We start from the raw sequence: 7500 nt of genomic DNA, 5'->3' as shown, positions 1-7500 counted from the left end.
GTAGAATTCATAGATATGGATATGTGTGTGTGTGTGTCTTTGTGTGTGTGTGTGTGTGTGAGTGAATAACATATACCATGTATTTCTCCATACAGTTATTTCTAGCTGTTTTCCATCCACGAATCAGGGTCTGCCTGAGGATTTCAGAACTCCCTGTCAAGGTTCAAGATTCACAAGTTTATTTGTAAATATTAGATTACTTTGTGTAAATGATTACGTGGTTAATGGCAATGGAGTCAGCTGAGCAAAGCTTCCTAGCAAATGCGATAAGTAAAAGAGTAAAATATAAGTATTGAAGGTGAAACACTGTAATACAAGTTTATTAATTGCATTTACACATATATGGCTCTGTAAGTACTTAGTCACCAAGGAGTCAGTTATCTCACCTGTTTACCCTTTTCCTCGACTTTTGGAAAGGGTCTTTTGGATTTTTTCATTATCTTAAATGTTTCAATTGTATTAAAAAGAAAAACATATTTTCCCGCTAATTCAAGGAATGGGTAAATCAGGACCGGTCACTAGGGCCTACTATTAGACTCCTTGTTGTCTGAGCACAAGTGAAGCCATGTGTATGTAACAAAGTTCTAAAAAAAAAAAAGCTACAGGAGACAGAGCATAAATCCGGGGCGGTTGGGTTAAAATGAACACTCTAAACCACTGATAACTGACAACATAAATTTTACTACAACAGAGAGGAGAAAAACATTCATTTTCATATTTTCAAGGGATTAGGAATGGTGTTCCAGATACGAGGAGCGTTACACATAATGGATTCTTCAGCCAGTGTTGTCCACTAAGACTTGGGTGGGGAGCGGGGGATACCTGTCGTCCCATCTGCGTCCCGGCTGCCGCCAACCTGGCGCGAGGCTGGTTTGCGGGGCAGAGCCTCCGAGAACCCCACAAGTGGATTATGGTACCTGCAGCCAGCCAAACCCCTCTATATGGGGCGTCGTCGGTAGGGGTGGCAGAGGTGGCGCCCACCCGGAATGACTGCCCGAGGTTAGACCTCAGCCAGGCTGTCTGGGTGGTGGCTTGGAACGTCTGTTCCTTGCAACAGGACGATCGGTTACAACTACTGTCGTGGGAATTGAAGCAGCTGAGAGTTGGGGTGGCTGCTCTCTCGGAGGTGAGAAGACCTGGCAGCAGCACGATTAGTGTGGGTGGCTACACCTACTACTGGTCGGGCCTGCAGCGATAGCCACCATCTCCAGGGAGTAGCCATAGCCATCTCTAGCAGACTTCAATCCTCGGTAGTAGAGGTCACTCCATTCGATGAGCGTATTATGGTATTGAGACTGTATATATACATATATATATATATATATGTATATATATTGTATATATACATATATATGTATATATATATTATATATATACATATATATGTATATAAATATATTGTATATATACATATATATGTATATATATTGTTTATATACAAATGTATATGTATTGTATATATACATATATATATGTATATGCATACATATATATACACATATATACATATATATATATATATATATATATATATATATATATATATGTATATATACATGTGTGTGTGTGGGTGTGTGCATGCTTATGTTTGTGTGTATGTGCAGCATATATATGTTTATATATATACATATGTGTGTGTGTGTGTGTGTGTGTGTGTGTGTGTGTGTGACCGCGCGCGTGTGTGTGTGCACACATATATGAATATATATATATATATATATATATATATATATATTTATATATATTTATATATAAATGTAAAAATATATATAAATATGTATATATGTATATATATAATATATATATATATATATATATATATATATATATATATATATATATGAACCGCGTTCATGTTGACAAATGTATAAAAGGTATGAATGAGAATGAAGAAATTTCTGACGAAGACAAAGTCGAAACCGGTCAAATACATCTCTTGTATTGTGAAGATATTCATTCTCATTCATACCTTTTATATATATATATATATATATATATATATATATATATATATATATATATGTGTGTGTGTGTGTGTGTGTGTGTGTGTATGCGTGTGTGTACATATGCATATATATATGTATATATATACATATATATGTATAAATCTTTGTCGTAGTTGTTGTTCCTAATTCTAGCAATCTAGAAAAAAGGCTTTCAGCTTTTGATTAAACACCGCACTTCAAGTGCAAAAAGTCGTCTTTTTTTTTTCTCTGACCTTTGTTCTTGATCACATTATTTATAAGATATCCCGGTTCTCCACATTGTCAAGAATGCCATTTTTAGTGGATGTGTTCCGCCTTTCTGAATTGCCTTTCTTCAATTTGTAACGAATATCTTAATATGAGAATTTAAAAATTAACAGTTCAGAATATAGCTCTGGTCAGTCTTTTTTATCCTCATCTCCGAAACGCCCTAGTATAGGCACGTTATTTTTGTCGAATTTTGAACATACTGCCTTTAACTATATCGGCGAACGGTTCTTTTCGTTTCTTTGCTTCTTGCAAGACTTCAGTTTGATTGTTTGGCATTTTGTTTTCGATTTCTGTGAAAGTCTCATGTGCTTTAACTTTCGTTTTTTTCATAATTCTTCGACGTTCAAATGACTCGTTTCCCAACTGCTTTTCCTTTTGTTCTTCTTTCGTTGTAAAACGCTGTTTTTATGCACGTTTTCTATGTATTCCCCCAAGTTCGCCTTTTTCTTTTTTCCTTTTCTCATTTGGTTACAACTTCTTTATAATCTAATTTTAATATTCTCTTGCTACACTTCCTAGGAGTCTATTAGCACTGCTTTTCTTTCACAATAAATTGCTGAATGTGGAGTGTATGCATGCGTGTATGCATACACGCCCGCACGTATGCGAAGTGCACGTGTTGAGTACTGTGAATCCCATTACAAGTACACTCGCTAAAAAAAAGTATCTTTACTCTTTACGATTTAATATGATGCGGCGATGAAAGCGGCTGGAAAAAACTGCTGTGAGCTCGACCTAATATTGGTATCCCTGCCAAGAGCGCCATTTAGGGAGGGGGGGGGCAGTTCCTCTCACCCCCTAGAGTGTTTACCCCCTCAGGGTCTGGCTTGCTCCCCCAAGGGCAACATTTTTTAAAAGTTCCTGTTATTTACACCTCTTTAGGGACGTCTAGTACATAAAATGACCCTATTAAAGCTCATTTGTCCATGTTTTTTGTTCACTTTGCTAGGTCACATTTAAAACATTTGACATTTATATATATTTATTTTTTTACTGCGTTACCACCACCAGCTTTGCGCCGTTAACTGACGTCCGTCTGCAGAGTGTAATCACGCCCATGCCATAATTGCTACCCAAACATTGTCAGTGGGATTGAGATCTAGCGATTTGGGTGGATGTGGCACTCATAAACTAGAGGTGTTGCCGAAATCATGCCCTCACGACACTGCTTGTGTGGATGGACTGTTATCCTGGACAAGGTGAAATGACTGAATTGGGGAATACCATGGTCCTTGCCGATGGTAGAAACATCTCGTCCAGGTTTTCCATGTTAATTTACGCCGTAAATCTTCAGGGTCCGACATCCGTCAGTCTGCGTGCTGCATGAAAATAGATAACTAAGAAGAAAATGACTCACGGTAAGGGGACGTGGCAACTAACTACCGGCCCCGGCCACTTCTCACACCCCACTCATGACATTTATGCACTTCAGTGAAAGCTTCTTATTTGTCATTTATATACCACAGTCATTATAGATTTGAATGGCAGTTACTTAATCTTCCTCCGCCGTGCATCTAGGGCGCCCACCTCTGGCCTGGTCTCTCGTGGATCCAGTTGCTTGGTGTCGCTGGATCCACAGAGACACGGATGGCTCCCAAATACCACATCTTCTTGGTATTTTGGTTCGTGATAGTCCCCCAGAGTAAAGCGTAATTATAACCCTACGAATGGTCTATGAGGTCTCCATTGGTAATATTGACATGACACGAGGCCCTGTCCATATCAACTCAGAAACACTAATCAAACACATAATGAAGTTTTATCTGTTCCGGGCTTTGAAAAGTACCTGCATTTAAGAATCAACTACTAGCGATCGTTTTGTTATCATCTACTAAAGATGTGAATCACTTACCAACATAAACATGCAAAGAAATTGAATTTACGGCGATACTTTGCTTCCTCTTCTGTACCATATTATTTGTGTACATCCATTGTTTTTCTAATCTTTTTAGGTTTACCAAAGGGAAAGTCTCACATTATTAACTCTCTCTCTCTCTCTCTCTCTCTCTCTCTCTCTCTCTCTCTCTCTATCTCTCTCTCTCTCTCTCTCTCTCTCTCTCTCTCTCTCTCTCTCTCTCTCTCTCTCTCTCTCACACTCTCTCTCTCTCTCTCATTCCTTATCCACACGAAGAGGGAAACAGATGATAAGATAGGCAAATTGCACAAAAATAGTAAGGAGTCCGTGGTACAAGTAAAACGACTATAAACCCCAAAGAGAGAAGAACACACATAAAGGGCTAATAATGATAAAGTTCCGCTTCCTCACTTTCCTCAAAATCTAATAACGGCAAGAAATCAGATACAGTGTCTCTTCCCGACCGCAAAGTTTTTCAATCTGCGAAAACCTATCGAACCGTAGGCTCCGGTGTGGTGCTCATTACGTATTCAGCGGAACAAATGTCCGAGAACAAAAGTAAGAAAATATATTCTTCTCTTGTTCTTATTCCTGTTGATTTTCTTTCTTTCCTTTTTTTTTTTTTTTTTTTTTTTTTTTTGCTATTATTTCTATTCTCACTTGTATTTTTTTATGATCTTAATATTTTCTCATTGTTGTCACTAGTGCTACTGTTGTTGATATGATTATCATTATAATTAATAATTATGTTATTTATATTACCGTCCTTTTTATTAATAACACTATCGTTACATTATGATTATCATCATAATTTTCCATATCATTATGATTCCTGTTATTAATATGTTTGTGATAATGATAATAATTTATCATTTTTGTATTATCATTGGTGTTTTTATTGTTATTACCAGATATTATCATGTTCGTAATATTTAGAATTATTTTCACCTTTTCATACTGGTATTATTTTCACTGTGAATAGGATTGTTATTATGTAACCAAAATCGTTTTAACATTTTTTCTCGCTATTGTTATCACTATTATTATCTCTATTAGTGTTATGTTATATTACCGTTTTTTTACTACTATTACTGCTGATATTTCTATTACTATGTTCTTGCATTTGATGTTGGTACTATATCATTATCACTAACTTCATCGTCGTCGTCGTCATCGTCATCATCGTTATCGCGTCGTCGTCATCAAGATAAAGATAATGGAATAAGTCCATTGTGACAAAAGCCGAAGAAGTGTGAAAGAGAATTGATATGTTCACACTGCAAGAGGTGATAATGTAATTTACAGCTTCATCAGTATCCCGTAATGCAGAGGAAGCCGTAACATCAAATATATTAATTACATTTCTTGCATTTTGATGCAATATGATTTAGCATGATATATTAGGTAAGGAAAAGTGACTGAACAGATATAGACTAATTAAATGCAAATACAAAGTCAAATTATGATGGAAATAGCATAACGAAGCTTGAAAAAAGAATAGAATTAAGAACACAATCCACGATGCTTTTTACCGCTCGACGCTGGAAGGTCGTCGCTGCAGTAATTAACTAATGTCTTTCCGCAGCTTCCTTGACTCGGAATTTCCCTCCTGGTCTTTATTTAGAACGGGATCATTTCCATGGTAATTATTTCGCCATTTTGCCTTGCGCTCTCTCTGCCTCCACATGGGGTCTCATCTGTATCCTTTGATTGCGCAATTAAGAACTATTTTGCTTTCTCTTATTCCTTTTGTTCCTCTTTCCTTTTTTCTTTGATTTCTTCTCTCTCCCTCTCTTTTTTTTTTTTTTTTTTTTTTTTTGGAGTGCAAGAACGAAACTTTAGTTATTTAATATAAGACTTATAAAAAGTTACCCCCAAATCCTCCTATTCCGACAAAGAACACGACATATATATTTTTTAGTTTAGGAGAGCTTTAACAACAATGCTCCGAAATGAAAATCCTTCCTGGCTCGAACATTAAAGAAGATAAAAAACAAAATTGCTTCGACAGGTAATGAGAGGGCTGAGAGTGTAATACATCCTGGAATAGATCCAACATTTTCCTGTCCATCACTGGCCAGGGATGATCACATGAACAATCCAATCTGCTCTCCCTTTCTAAGACCATCACGCCACATCATGAATGACATCTGATGCATAACTCTGTATTTTCTATTCAAGGCCATAAAAGCTAATAGAACTGTATGACTACCTGCACGGGGATGCGAATCAAGATTTCCTTTTAGACTTTTACAAATTGCTGTAGCAAATAAAGAAGAAAATACAGCATATTTTGACAGGTCACGAAAGGAGAATTATTTTGGCCTTGCAATTTTGGCTAACAACACAAAGCCGAAATTGTATACACACCATGCACACACACATACACACACACACACACACACACACACACACACACACACACACACACACACACACACACACACACACATATATGTATGTATATATGTATATTTATATAAATATATACACATATATGTATATATGTGTACTTATATGTATATATATTTACATATATACATATATATTATACACACAGATATGGGTGTGTGTGTTTGTGGTGTGTGTGTGTGTGTGTGTGTGTGTGTGTGTGTGTGTGTGTGTGTGTGTGTGTGTGTGTGTGATGTGTGTGTGTGTGTGTGTGTGTGTGTGTGTGTGTGTGTGTGTGTGTGTGTGTGTGATACACACACACACATGTGTATTACATATACATATATATATATATATATATATATATATATATATATATATATATGTATGTATGTATGTGTATTACATATATATGTGTGTGTGTGTGTGTGTGTGTGTGTGTGTGTGTGTGTGTGTGTGTGTGTGTGTGTGTGTGTGTGTGTGTGTGTGTGTGTGTGTGTGTGGAAACCTATTTATGTGGTTCAGAATAGCTTCTCTTCTGTAGTCATCTTCTTCAATTAACTTTTTTATCCTCTCTCCTCTTTCACTCAGTCGTCTGCCGTTTACCGAAAGCTGTACGCATTGTTGTTTTCTTTTACTCGATTTATGAAAAGTACCTAGGAACATGACTTGGCATACAGTTGTTCGGATGCCTTCCTTTGGGAGCTTCTATTGGGAGGTCTTGATTCGCGGTTGTTCATTTTCCTTTGTATTTTTTTCACACACGGTACTTATAAAAAGTCTTATGAATTTTTTTTTTTTTTTTCCTGTCCTCTTTTGAGAACTCGGAGCATTATCATCCCATGTTGGCACATCCAGTATTTCTGCATCATGGCTTTAAGATATTTCGAGCCGAGACAGATTTCCCTGTTTTAGGACTAGCTTACTCCTCATCTTTGGTACTACGTTCGTGCGCCCTGTTATCATTTTCATTCGTTTAGGTTGTGCTCCATTTTCTCA

The sequence above is a fragment of the Penaeus chinensis genome, chromosome 29, assembly GCF_019202785.1.
Source record: "Penaeus chinensis breed Huanghai No. 1 chromosome 29, ASM1920278v2, whole genome shotgun sequence".
Classification (NCBI taxonomy): domain Eukaryota; kingdom Metazoa; phylum Arthropoda; class Malacostraca; order Decapoda; family Penaeidae; genus Penaeus; species Penaeus chinensis.
This window is presented reverse-complemented; position numbering follows the sequence as displayed.